Consider the following 14,684-nt stretch of genomic DNA (forward strand, 5'->3'; position numbering starts at 1 on the left):
TTAGTCATAGATGTGTTACGTAAAGTATCGCTGTTTTAACTATTGTCAAGGATGCACTTTCTTCCCTGTTCGACTGATCTGTGTTTTACATTTGGATGCTTAATGGACTATTGGAATCCTAGAGATTGAAATACGTATTGTAATGTATGATGGTTGAGTAATTAATAACACACCTCATTGAGCCTCAAGATAAGTTTGTTTTTTCATCATGCATACTTTTCCTCTTATTCACAGATCATAAATATGTTTCTAATTCAGCCTGAGTAACCTGGGTCCTGTTAAAATAATAGTTTACATTCATTCACATACTTGCCAGAAATTTGAAGAAAAGATTGATACCACTCTTTGAACACAACACTGGCATATTCTCACCTTTTCTGTTGAACTTGCTAGCTAACATTTGCCTATTTTCCCATTAGAAGACAAGGACCAACATTAGCATGGACTTGGAGTTATGTTTCTGGCCACTTGAGGAATGTCAGTCCAATATTCAGTCTCTTTTTTTCTTGGTGAAATAGCTGCTAAATGCTCCATTGTATACAGCTATTGCTAAAATTGGCTGCCTGTTTGGGGTTTTGCAGGTGGTGTGTTCACTGAGTTTTAAGAGCTTACTGAGTACATCTTTTTGCTGCGACTGAAACAATGCTGACAGTGAGTGTGAAATGCAGGCTATAAAACCAAAACAAAGAGCTAAAACTCGCTGTGAATCTCCATAGAGCTTCATCTACATCACATTTGTATTGCAAGATTGTTAAAACTATTGGTAGTGAAATAATGGTGCAGTAAGTGTGTAATAGATGCAGACATCTGTGTGTTTTTGAATCGGCGAATCAGAGCCAGATTCTTACTTAATGGCTGTGGATTTGTCTAGTATCCTATCTGCTGTCAGCTCTAACTGCACGCCTGATCCTCCCATGTAATGTGGTTATTTATCTTTCAGATGGAGGATCCATCCCGTCAAGCGCACTCACATACATGAAATATGCACGCTTGCACAGGCACAGTGAGCGGGCGCACACACATACTGTACACAAAGAAAGGCACACAAAATGAGAACCACATTGAGCCGTTGGTCGCTCTCTTCTGCTCTCTGAGACAAATTTAGAGTGGATGAATTATATTTGTCTCTTTTCTCTGTCCTCTAGTCGCCCTAAATCCTTCTGCTTCATCATCCACAACACTGCTGTCCCCCTGGGCTTTCCAAAAAAGAAAGATTTGCTGATTGCCACATGGCAGTTGGCAATAACACTGGCCTGTCTTTCAAACGTCATCATATTGTGGTTGTGGGTCTCATTTTCGCAAAGGAATTACTGGTCCTGGCCTGTGGTCTTTTTTTTGTAGGCTTTTGACTTTTCAAAAGTCTTCAGCAAATGCAGAAAAATGCACATATGTTGCTCAGCTGCTCTGTGTTGGAGTACGCAAAGTTTGAACACTGTGCAGTTGTTGAGCAACAACACAACTGTTACAGTAATCAGCAATGAAGTCATTCTCCTGCGGGGCTGCTGCGGCCTCTCCCAGTCCTTCAACGCCCTTGGTCGGACATCTCCCTGGACTTTGTCACGGGTCGCTCCGTGTCTGCCAAGGAGACGGCAGAGACTTACCCGTTTTATGTTTTTAGACTACATGGGTTGCCCAGAGGGGTACTGTCACATCTCACACCCGTGTCTATTGTTTTTGCCTCTTCCTTGTTTATTTTAAAATGTACTCTCTGTGTCTCATTTCAGATCGATTCACTTCCAATCTTTGTCTGCTTTCCTGCCTGTGTGATTACCTGCCCCGCACTGATGTATTTCATCTGTGTCTCCCCGCCTCCCTTAGTATATATACCCCTCTCTCTCCAGCTTTAGTTGCCAGATTGTCTTGTACCTATGTGTCAACGTTTCACCATTCTACACCTTGTGTTTCTGGTGAGTTTTTCGACCCTCGCCGGTTTGACTTCTCTAGCCGTAGTGATTTTGTACCTCTGCCTTATCTGACTTCTGTTTTTTGACCTCGCTCTTGGACCGGGATTTGGACACTGTTACCTGGTTATAATAAACCCTCTTGTGAACTGATCCTCTGCTTTGAGTTGTGCATACCTGGTTTAGATCTGATCTCTGCGATTTTGAAATGTATGACTTCACATTATTATCAGCAACATGTCAGAGTGATCTGCTATTTTCTACACACGAAAAATAAAGTGTGTGTGCACATAGTGGATGCATAAGTGAAACTGAATGAGCATGTGACCTCTGAGAAACTGTGAATATTTGGAAGAATATTTCCATACATCATATTTTCCACTTTGCGACAGAATGCAGAGCAGAGCTCGTTTGTCTGGCAGGAAAACCAGACTTACTGCACTACCACACAGCCTGACAGGCACATAATACATTTCCAAAAATGGAGCAGGGTCAGAAGTCAGAGGCATTCTTTCAATAAATGTATCAGTATGGAGGTTATAATGTAGAAATGTGGTGATGTACTGTAGTGAAGACAGAGGAGCAGGATTTCTATGCTGTGGCATGAAGTAGAGTATGAGAAGTATGAATATGTATCTGCAACATTTTCATCCTCAAACTGCTCTGACCTGGTATGGAAGTCTGTAATTTAATAAACCACTCCATTCATGGCATCAGCAGATTGGAAAAAGTGAGTGGAAAAAAAAATCTAAATTATTGTCTTTTTCCATACTCAAAATCACAACCAGTCCTGGTGAGGAGACTTGCACACACTTGACTGAGCTGTGAAAGACCTTCTGCTCTTGGCCGCGGCAGCAAACATTTTCCAATCGTCTGCACCTACAGGAAGAAAGAAATCCATGAGGATACAGAAAAAAGTTAATGATCTTTAAATTTTAACATGTCAGTTTCAGATTTTGGTGAGTATTTTTCCACCTGAGTGAAGGTGATCCTTCTGCAGTGAGCGTAGTGGCTTTTAATCTTGTGGATGAAAAGGAAAATCTATTGTTTCCTTCAGTATCATCAACTGATCGGAAATTGACATACACATAAACAGATGTGTAAGTGTGTTCTTTTTTTGTACCCATCCCTGATACTGTTTTCTGGCTGCATGGCACATGTTGGCTGGTGGTGCTGATGATGTGTTGAAAAGCAATAAAATGAAGAAAAGGAATGACAAATCTGTGATGACAAAAGCAGAGTAAGGACAGCATGCCTGACCCATTCTCCTCTATCCTAAGCATCCTTCACAAACCATGAGGGAAGAAAGAAGACCTGGAAAAGGGATTGTGGTTGCAAGAGGGGAATAATATATACCATAGCAAGAAAAGGAGGATGACACACTGATTAAAGACAAGTGAGATAGAAAGTAATAATAAATAAAGTACAGATACCTCAAAAATGTACTAAGTACAGGTCGAGGAGCAACTACGCTACACCAATAAGTGGCATTTGAACACCCCAATTTGGCGCAACATACACTTAGGGCCCTATCTTGCACTCAGCGCAATTGCCTTTGTACACCGACGCATGTATCAGCGAAAAGAGGAGGCGTGTTCCGGCGCAAATGTTCCCTAGTGCTATTTTGCAGTTTCAGAAAACAATTCCGCCACTGACCAGGAAAAACCTGGTCTAAAGTCAGTGGCGCTAGTCTAAAGTCAGTAGTGCGTTATTCAGATGCTATTTTAGGGGCACATGCTTGGCCATAATGTAGCGCATACGCTTTGCTTCTCTCAACTACACGGACGCAGCAGTTCCCATTTTTGCAAACCATTCATAATTACAAGGAAAAATATTACTGAAAATGCGCTTCAGGTGTTTGGATAGATCAGGAGGCACTTTACAGTACAGTCCTCAAAAAGTCGCAGCATTCTTTGTGGCTTGTTGTATTTTACACAACATTTCCATGAATCATGGATGTGTTGATGACATAAATGAGGAAATATTAGAGGACTTAAGGATACGTGATGTTGAACTACGGTGGGATTGGACACTCCGGCGGGATCTGGTCCGGGAGTAATGCACGATGCGCTCCTGGTGGAGTGGGTGGATGGAGATGGAGTGGGGGGAGGAGGAAGGGCCACAACAGGAGCAGGTGGTGCGTTTGGAGGCCCACGCTCCATGGCTGCAGCAATCCTATCCAGACTTGAGGAGATGCGCCCGAGAGGCCGCAGTAACATTGCCACCCGGCCAAGACGGGCATTTATTACTTTGCCGCATCCCGGACAGCTCCCGCTGGCGTGCGCCAGGCAAATCCGCCGTCATAATAGCAATCCGCCATGGAACAAGCGCGCCTGCTCTTAAAGCGAATATGAGATGACGCTCTGATTGGTTATTTTCACGTTACGCCCCAAACCACACCTAGCTACTACAGACCAACCCATTTTAGATTTGCGTCGGGCGCAAGACTCATTTATCCCGCCGGTATAATAGCAACAGCGCCCGAGATCCGCCCACAAAGCTACTTGCGTTTCATACATGCTTTTCAGATCGTTAAAATAGGGCCCTTAATGTCTGGTAACAAATCTTTTGTTTATAACCAGTGGAGTGACAGAGGTATTTATACTCTAGACCAGCTATTCAATGATGAAGGTATGTTAAGTTTTGAAGACCTGAGAGCTAGCTTTGAGGTCCCTAGGACATCTTTCTTCCTTCGCTTAAGATCAGCCCTAAAATGTTATGGAGTACCATGGGGGAACAGTCTTGAGATGCACCCAATCATTAAATGGCTTGTTGATTCTCCGGTGAGAGGGTTAGTGTCCAGGATTTATGTAAACTAATGCAAGTATCTGTAGGAGAACTCCCAATACTAAAGAAATGGGAATGAGAGCTGAGCCCGGAGGGGAACGTAATTAATTGGGAGACAGTTTGGGAGATTTCCCACTGTTCCAAGAACACAAATCACCAGCAGATCCACTTCAACATATGCCATAGGACATATTGTACTCCTCAGAAGAGGTATGTCTCTAAAGCCAATCCTACTCCCTATTACACGTCCTGCCAACCTGAACAAACTGGAACTTTCCTGCATATGGTCTGGGAGTGTGAACAGGTAAATGAGTTTTGGAATAAAACAACATCAATAATATCTGATGTGATAGGATGTCATATTCCTACTGACCCCATTGTTTTGTTACTGACGACTCTAAATTACACCTGCTATGACTTCATCTCTTTATAAACAAACAAATCTCATTAGCAAAGCACGTTGGGTCAAACTGGTTACACCTCAAACTTTAAAAAAAAACATAATTTTCACAAAGTGCACTTTATGATTCATCTGTGTTTAATGGGGAAGCTACAAGTATAAAAAGTTTATAGCTCATGAACGACTCATCCAATTTTGTCAAAATTTAGAGGGTACCATCTAGGGCCACTCCTGAGACCACGCCTACAGTGGGCGTGGCCTATTGGACCCAGGTTTGGATTCACCACTTACACTTATATACAGGGCAGATGTACAATGGTTCATGAACCTCACATACCAAAAATTAAATATGTGGACCACTAAATGGTGCTATAATAACGTCAAACACGTTTTTGCCCAGAACTCCCACATTACACATAGCACATTAGAAAACCTTACCAAGGTTATTATAGTTTTGCGTTTATCATTAGTTTTTATTTTTATTTCGTTTTGACTTTTTGTTTTCGAATTCAGTTTAGTTTTAATTAGTTTTTAAAGCGGGTTTGCCAGTTTATTTTTTGAAAATGCTTAGTTTTAGTCTTTTTTTGTAATAAGGGTTATTTGTCAGGGGCAAGATTCAAATAGGTCAGAAAAAAAGTATTGTGTAATAATAACTCAACAAAAACATCATACAATTTTAGAAATATGTATTCACAATGTATTCAACAATAACACCAGTACATAAAATGTACATATGATGATGAGCACAGATATGTAAACATTCTACACGAGACACTGCTGTAGCTTGTAAAATGAGTTAGTAGGTAACGTGTGCCAGGAAAAAACCTAAATAGCTAATAGACTAAAGAAGACATACATGAACAGGTGTTTTGAACTTTGATTTGAGTAAAGTTGAAAACTTTTTAAAGTCACTCGACTCACAGTTGTGTAGACATCCCAGTATTAATCCACATATTAACCTACGCTTTCTCACGCTTTTAGTGTTTATACGTATTTACTAACCAGCAGCTATTGGGTCACTGGTAAAAGCCCTCGTGTTGTCTGTCTTGCGGTTGTCTCCATCAACCCATACATCCATGCCCTGTACCAGCCTGGGGTTAGCTTCTGTTTCGGGGGGAACGGGGCTTTGTGTTCTCCTTGCCCTGTCACTGCTTGTTAAGGTAAGCTAGGTTAGCCTCCTTGTGTGCACTTCTCAAATGTACTTTCAAATTCGTGGGATTTTTCCCTTAATTGTCCACTTATTTTACCACCTTCCACTGCGAGGCACTTGCTTTTATCTGACACAGTCATAATCAAATAGGACTCTGTTGCTTTCTTCTGACTTTCGGTACTGCTATGATGCCAGGCGAAGTCATGGGCGAGGGGCACGGACATGTTGTGTTCAACAGAGAGCCGAAGTCACGCCCCTTCCAGTGGACCTCATGGGACCTTAACTCAGAAAAAATATGAACGGTAGTGAACGGGGAGAAGCAAATTACTTTTTGATCCCGTTTGAATTGAGCCATGGATTACAATTATGATGTTCTTCAATTTAAAAGATAATTTTTCAACCGAAGAAAGCCTCAGTTAGCTGTAGGTTTGTCATACTACCACTTAGTTTTGTGTGAAACCGCTCAGTGAACTACATCTCCCGTCTCACACAATCTACCTCACTTAGCTTGATGCTCGGCTTGCTCGCTAGCTAGCTAGCTTAGCTCTGTTAAACAACACATGTAACGTTATCTTAACTGCTGTGTTTTATCCAATGAAGTGTTTTCAGCAGATAAGCAAAAGAACAAGCAATATCCTCTGCTCATTTGAGTAATGTTACATCCCCGGTACAGTACACACAGACATCAATGTCTCATGGATGACGTCTTGCTGAAGCTATGAAGTGTGTAGTCTTTCTAATTACGTATTTTCATTCTTATACTTCAACAGTTTAACAATAAACTGAGACTTTCTTCAGTTGAAAAATAATGTTTTAAATTGACGAACATCATATTTGTAATCCATTGCTCCATTCAAACAGGATCAAAAAATAATTATTATCTCCCCATTGACTCTTGTTCATATTTTTTGGAAATGTCAACTTTGAAAGATATAAGGTTATTTGCTCTGTGAAAGACATTGACAAAGACAAAAACTAAGGACATTTACTTGATTATTTTATTTTAGTTAGTTTTGCAAACAGACATTACAGTTTTAGTTTAGTTATCGTTATTTTGTAATGCCTCGTTTTTATTTTTATTTCAGTTAAAGACAATGTTTTTTCCCACCTAGTTTTCGTTATTTCATTCGTTTTCGTTAACAATTATAACCTTGAACCTTAATTGCTACATGATATAGGCCACGGCCATTTCCACTAAAAGTTTTTTTTGCAATATCACGCAATGTGCTACAAAACAAACGTTTGTTAACAAGTTATTGTTAACAAACAATAACTCAATGCATGTAAATGTAACATTTGCAATTGCAATTTCTCTGCCGTGGTAATTGCTATCAACATGAAACTTGTGATGCTTGTTTGGCATGCTAATCTGAGGCTCTGTTTTTGGTGAAGATTGGCCATAAAGAGGCGCTATAATCAACGTAGACGCGTTTTGGCCTATAACTCAATCAATGTAAATGGGAAATTTGCAATGGCAATGTACTACAGACCTTGCGGCTCAAACCTCGCGATATTTCCTGCTGTTTGCCTTGCTGCCGTCGCTCTTTGGGATCGCTTTAGTGAGCTCTGCAGGTCGTCGGGGCCGACTCATGCCAGGGCCGACTCGCACCAGGGCCGACTTGCGCCGGGGAGGCTTGGACCCCGTTGTAACTACTTACAGTTCTAGTTCTATTGAATTCAAACACACATTTATTCCTTCACGATAGATGAGTGAAGCAGGGCTGCAATCTGGTAACAAGTAAAATAAGGGAAGAAAATTAGTGCAGTGCATGTGATATTTACTGCCCATACATCCCAAAGTCCCCTATCTGATCAGTAAAGGAGTTGGAGAGGTTATTAGCATGCTTTGCTATCTGCGGCAGGAGGTGTTTTTCTTGCCCATTTAAAATTTGTGCATCAAAACCTCGGGGTCACAAAGGGCCACACGCCAAAAGGTTGAAAACCTCTGGTTAAGTCTGTTGCAGTGCAATTTATAGACTTGCCATCTGTTTTGTATGTAAAAAATTAGTGGTGGAAAGAATATTCAGATCCTTTAAAGTAAATGCACCGATACAACAATGTAAAAAAAAGTAAAAGTCCTGGAACAAAATGTACTTTATGGATGTGAGAAGTTTAATAGGAGAGAAAAGAAGAAAACCCAAAGTTCTGCAACAAAAATCTAGATTTTTTTCTTTTCTTGTGAAAAAATGTGGATGATTTTACCACTTTTGAAATCAAACAGTTACTTAAATAAAACCATCTGAGAAGTTTAAAGGGAAAATCTCTTAGACATATGGAGGGGTCATAGACCAAAAAAGTTGGAAACCACTGGTTTAATGTTTAACAATGCATTATATTTTATTTCAGCCTGTTATATGTAAAATCTAAATCTGAAAAAGTAAAAAGTGCAATATTTCCCTCTGAAATTTAGTGAGTAGAAGTATAAAAGTAGCATAAAATGGAAATACTGTACTCAAATAAAGTACAGATACCTCAAAATTGTACTTAAGTACAGTACTTGAGTGAAGGGCCTTAGTTACTTTCCACCATGGGAAGAGAAGATAAAGATGAAATGAAAGAAAATTGTCCCTGATAAAAACAAAATATTGGGTGATTTATGTGGTCGTCTTTATCTGCCATGTTTCCTCTCATCACAAAATTACTATGACTTATCCACTTTATGAACAAACAAATCTCATCAGCAAAGCACGTTCGGTCAAACTGGTTACACCTCAAACTTTAAAAAAAACATCATTTTCACAGAGTGCACTTTATGATTCATCTGTGTTTAATGGGTTCTGGCATGATGAAACCCGGGGATCCACTGCAACAATCTTTTCAGGGACTTCCTCGGGAGACACACCTCCTCTGGCGGCTGATATCATTTCCTGCCTCGTGTTAAGACGTGGGATATAATCAGCTACATTGGAGGGGGAGATGTTGGAGTATTCACACACTCATGCACATGCAAGCAGACGTGTGCACAAATGCTGCAGGGACTTGCTTCTCTACTTGGAACCAAACAGTTGGTCCTCCCAACTTTAAAAGCTTATTTTAGGGTTCTTTTTCTAACTTCGTTCGGGCTAAACCCCTTGTGCTAATCTTGTCGACAGGCTAACGTGTTACAACGCGCCTGCTAAGGTTGTATATTTACGCCGATCTTCTTCCTTTCCAGTACCATGTCTTCAGCAGCGGCCCCCGCCAAAGGGCCGGAGCTGAAGGCTAGTGAGGCTGTATCCCGCCTGTGCCCCGAATCATGAGGGGCATCCATCTCGGGCAGGGACCCTCACCCGATGTGCATAGCCTGCATGAGCATTAAACACGCTCAGGCAGCGCTGGCTGACCGCCAGTCGTGCACCCACTGCGCGTCAATGACGGGGAAGATACTGGAAAGGCGGCTGAGAGTGGCCGTGGCCAACAGTCATGACCCATGTCTGTCGGGAACCTCCCCAAAAGCCACAAGCAGTACCCATCAGCCGCGAGCTACACCTAGCTGGGCGGACATGATGGACGAGGAGTCCTCTGCCATGCCTCCACTTTTCGAGGACCTCCTTGAAGTGGAACCGGGCGGCGATGACGCACAGGGCGATGCCATCTCTGATATCCTCGACATGGATGGGATGGAGGACAAGGAGGAGGACTCCACATTCCCCATTCCACAGTCAAGGCCTCCTAGTGCAACCGACACTGCTCCCCCAGTGGACAGGAGCTTGTACGAGGTCTGTAAGCGGGCCACGGCCAAATTGGGAATACAATGGCCGGCAGCCCAGGACCCCGAGGGCGCGGAGAGAGACCTATACGACGGCAAGAGGCTCCCACCTGCCCAGCCGCCTGCGAAACAGCTTCTGCCGGCGGTGCCTGCCTGCATGAAGGAAATGAGCCGGTACTGGTCCAGCCCATTTAAGAGTAGGCTCCCGACTAAGGGCTGCTCTAAGCTGGAGATCCACGGGATGGAGGCACTGGGGCTGACCGAACCCCCAGTGGTGGAGCCTTCAGTTCATCACCTCCACCCAAACCGCCGCTCTCTCTCAGCTTCCCACAGCATTCCTCTGCCTAACAAAATGGAGCGCCTCACCGCCTCCATGTTTCAGAGGATGTACAGGTATGCAGCGCAGTCTGTGTGCTCTCTAAATGCAATGACTCTGCTGGCTGCGTACCAGGCTGAAATCCTTGAGGAGATGGGCCGTTAGCTGGACTCAGGGGCTCCTAACCCGGTCCTCTGGGACGAAATCTGTGTGGTCAACGACCTGGTGCTGCGCTCCTCACGGGGTGCGGTGCAGGGCTGTGGCCGTGTAATGGGGCTCGCAGTCGCAGGTGAGAGGGCCTTGTGGCTGAACCTGTCGGGCCTGAGTGACATATAGAAAGCAGAGGTTATGGACGCAACATACGACCCCACCAAAGGTCTGTTTGGCCCAGCTTTGGAGAAGATGAGAGAGGCCAGCACCCTCAGGAAACAGGAGGGGGAAGCCTTTGACCTCTGCCTACCCCGAAAACAAACACCCCGGCCCCAGCAGGGTCAGTGGGTTGGCTTTGTCGCAGCGGCAGCAAGGGCAAAGCAAGGGGCTGCAAAGCCACATAGACAAGCCGCTGGTCAACAGACTAGCCAGCAGTCTCGGTCAGACAATCCCAAGCCGTGGGGGAAACACTCCTTCGCGGCTGTGGCGGCAAAGAGCCGCAACTCCCACCCCTGTGAGGGGAAGAAAAAGCGGCCGTCCTAACCCCCCCAGCTTCTCCCTCCACCCCTTCTACAAAGAGCAGGAAGGTTGGAGAGGTAGAGCAGAGCCCCGAGGTTTGTAGTTCAGGGCCCCTGGTGTTTCACAGTTCTCCAGGAGAACCCTCTCAGTTTCTCTCCCTCCTCATCCAAGAGGAGAAGAGTCAGGGCAGAAGGTGTTCCAGTGTCACCAAGCACTTTCACCATGTTCACAGTGTCACCAAGCACCATGTTCAAAGAGGCAAATAAAGCCTGCATTCTCGCATCCAGGCGCAGAGCCAAGGGCGAAATGCTACTAAAAAATAAAGATAAAACCCAAAACAGATCTGACCTGCCAGGTCCGTGCAGGGGGAGCTCACGCTCCTCCCAGGGCAGACCGCTCCCTCCAGCCCAGCGAGGTGACGTCACTGCAGTGTGGCTCCAGGGGCCCCCTCTCTGCTCAAGCAGACCGCGCATGTGCAGTTCACCCGTGGGTTTTATCCATTGTCTGTCAGGGTTACAGGCTACAGTTTGCTATGAAACCACCCAGATTCAACGGTGTGTTAGTTTCAGTGACAAAAGGGGATGCAGCACAAGTCCTAGAGGACGAAATAACACCCTATTGAACAAACGAGCCATCAGGGCTGTGCCAAGCGAGGAATCGCATCAGGGGTTTTACTCCCGCTATTTCCTCATTCCAAAAAAAGGGGGCGCATCACTTCGCCCGATTTTAGATCTCCGTGTGTTAAACAGACACCTACGAAAATACACGTTCAGGATGTTAACACACAAAGTGCTCTGTCGTTCAATCCGCCCGGGGGATTGGTTTGTGACGATAGATCTTTCAGATGCATATTTCCACATCGCCATATATCCCGCACACAGAAAATTTCTGAGGTTTGCGTATCGGGGCAGAGCCTACGAATACCAAGCCATCCCATTCGGGCTGTCGTTAGCACCGAGGGTGTTCACCAGGTGTGTGGAGGCAGCGCTGTCACCGTTAAGGAACAGCGGTATCAGAATATTTTCGTACATAGACGACTATCTGATCTGCTCCCCCTCCCGGGAGCAGGCAGTCAGAGATTCCACTACGGTGATAACTCATCTCACGGATTTGGGGTTCAACATAAACTGGGCAAAGAGCCGAGTAGAACCCACGCAATGTACGGAGTATTTGGGTCTAAAAATAAACTCCCTCTCCTACCGCGTCACGCTATCGTAGGGGAGATTAGCGTCTCTGGGGCAGTGTCTCTCTCTTTTCCGGCTGAGCAAAGCCGTGCCGTTCAGACTGTGCCTACGCCTGCTCGGCCTGATGGCGTCAGTAGTGTCTGTGGTACATTTAGGGCTGTTAATGATGAGGGATTTTCAGCGTTGGGTTGCAGCTTTACATCTGTGCCCACGCCGTCATCTCAACCGGAGGGTGAAAATAACTCTGGCCCGCGTAGCAGCCCTCCGCTCATGGAGAGACACAGCGACGCTCGCATCGGGCGTCCCGCTAGGGGCGTCCCGCTAGGGGCGGTGTCATCCAGAGTAACCATGACAACGGACGCTTCCCTGTCAGGATGGGGAGTGAGACTGTTGGGGAGAACAGTGAATGGCACATGGAGCCAGAGATTGGCCCAGGCTCACATAAATGTCTTGGAGCTTATGGCGGTGTTTCTGGCTTTGAAACATTTTCTGCACTTTCTCCAAGGTCGTCATGTGTTAGTGAAAACAGACAACTCCACAGTGGTTGCGTACATCAACCGCCAGGGCGGCACTCGCTCTCTGCAGCTGCACAAGTTGGCCCGCACAGTGCTTTTGTGGAGCAGCGGGAGACTGCTGTCTCTTCGAGCAACACACGTGCCAGGCGTTCTAAACAGGGGTGCAGATCTCCTGTCACGGGGAAACCCTCTGTACGGGGAGTGGACTCTCCACCCACAGGTGGTGGGACAGATCTGGCAGAGATATGGTCAGGCAGCCGTAGAGCTCTTCGCCTCGCAGGAAAACACGCAGTGTCCAATGTTCTTCTCTCTGGCAGACAAAAATGCACCGCTGGGTGTGGATGCTCTAGCCCACTCGTGGCCAAACGTGCTGCTCTATGCATTTCCCCCCCTCAGTCTGATCTCCCCCACCCTGGCGAGGGTGAGAGTTCAGGGCCTGTCGCTAATACTGATAGCGCCGCGGTGGTCATCCAAGCATTGGGTGGCAGAGATAATGCAGCTCCTGGCGGGAGAACCATGGCCTCTCCCCATTCGCAGAGACCTTCTCTCCCAAGCAGGCGGGGAGATCTACCACCCTCACCCAGACCGCGTGGCGCTCTCTGGCCCGTGAGAGGTGGAACCTGAATGCATCAGGCCTGCCAGAACGGGTCATTGATACCATTCAAAGCGCAAGAGCCGCGTCCACCCGCTCTCTTTAAAGCGGAAAGTGGCGGGTTTTTGAGGAGTGGTGCGAACATAGGGGTGCCATCCCTTACCAGTGTTCTGTGGTGGACCTGCTGTTTCCTGCAGTACCTGATGGATAAAGGGAAAGCCTTCTCCACAATTAAGGTGTACTTGGCTGCTGTTTCAGCTTGCCATGTAGGTTTTGGGGATAAGCCGGCAGGGCAACATCCCTTGGTTTGTCGCTTCATGAAAGGGGCACGCCGCAAGCTCCCAGTTTCCAGGCCCCTGGTTCCTCTGTGGGATTTGTCGGTTGTGTTGGACGCCCTCTCTCATCACCCGTTCGAGCCTATGGAGGCAGTGGGGATGAAGTTTGTGTCTCTTAAAACAGTTTTGCTCTTGGCTTTAACCACTGCAAAGCGAGTAAGTGACTTGCAGGCTTGGTCGGTTCAGCCTACCTGTCTACAATTTGCCCCAGGGCTCTCCAAAGTCTGTTTGCGGCCCAACCCGGCATTTGTGCCTAAGGTGGTGGAGTCAGCCTACAGGTGTCCCTCAGTGGAGCTCTTGGCCTTCCACCCGCCTCCTTTCTCCTCAGGAGTGGAGCAAAGACTTCACATGCTATGCCCTGTCCGGGCTCTGCACATGTATGTGAGTCGGACGGCTGGGTTCAGAAAGGCGGATCAGCTGTTCGTGTCCTGGGCTACTCCCCACAAGGGTAAGCCATTGTCCCGCCAGAGGCTGTCCCACTGGATTGTGGAGGCCATATCGTTGGCCTATGAGTGTAAAGGTTTACAGGCCCCACAGGGTCTGAGAGCTCATTCCACAAGGGGCATGGCCACTTCATGGGCCCTTTTTAGGGGTGTGTCAGTGAAGAAAATTTGTGCAGCAGCGAGCTGGGCTACACCTCACACTTTTGTGAGGTTTTACAGGCTCGATGTTTCCGGACTGTCCTTGGCACAGGCTGTGCTGGCGGTTATGGCGCCGGGGTTAGTGTGACTCTCGGTTCAATATTATTTGGCTTTGTGAGATCTCAGGCAATCCGGGAGTGGTCTATATCTCCCATAGTGAAACACCGAACAAAGTTAGAAAAAGAACTTTAGGTTACTTAACGTAACCCCGGTTCTTTAATAACAGAGTGAGGTGTTTCACCAACACGTCCCTCCTTGCATAGACACGGAAAGAAACCTATCTGGAATGATTTGCAAGGAGCCGGTCGACTGTGATTATATGAGGGGGCGTGGCCCTAGCACAGTTTGACCTGTCTTGTCATGGACAGACGTGGTGTCATTGGAGCTTCCTTAGTTGGTCACGCCGAGGCGATTCCCATAGTGAAACACCTCACTCTGTTATCAAAGAACCGGGGTTACGTTAAGTAACTTAAAGTTATGACTTGGTTTTAGGTTTAAGTTCAGAA

The 14,684-nt window shown here is 45.9% G+C and overlaps 1 pseudogene; it reads left to right on the forward strand.

Annotated features, from left to right (window-relative positions):
* The first annotated feature begins 10,590 nt into the window (after window positions 1-10,590).
* On the forward strand, window positions 10,591-14,266 carry LOC114563630 (uncharacterized; annotated as a pseudogene).
* Window positions 14,267-14,684: the final 418 nt, after the last annotated feature.

Source organism: Perca flavescens, chromosome 11, assembly GCF_004354835.1.
Source record: "Perca flavescens isolate YP-PL-M2 chromosome 11, PFLA_1.0, whole genome shotgun sequence".
NCBI lineage: Eukaryota > Metazoa > Chordata > Actinopteri > Perciformes > Percidae > Perca > Perca flavescens.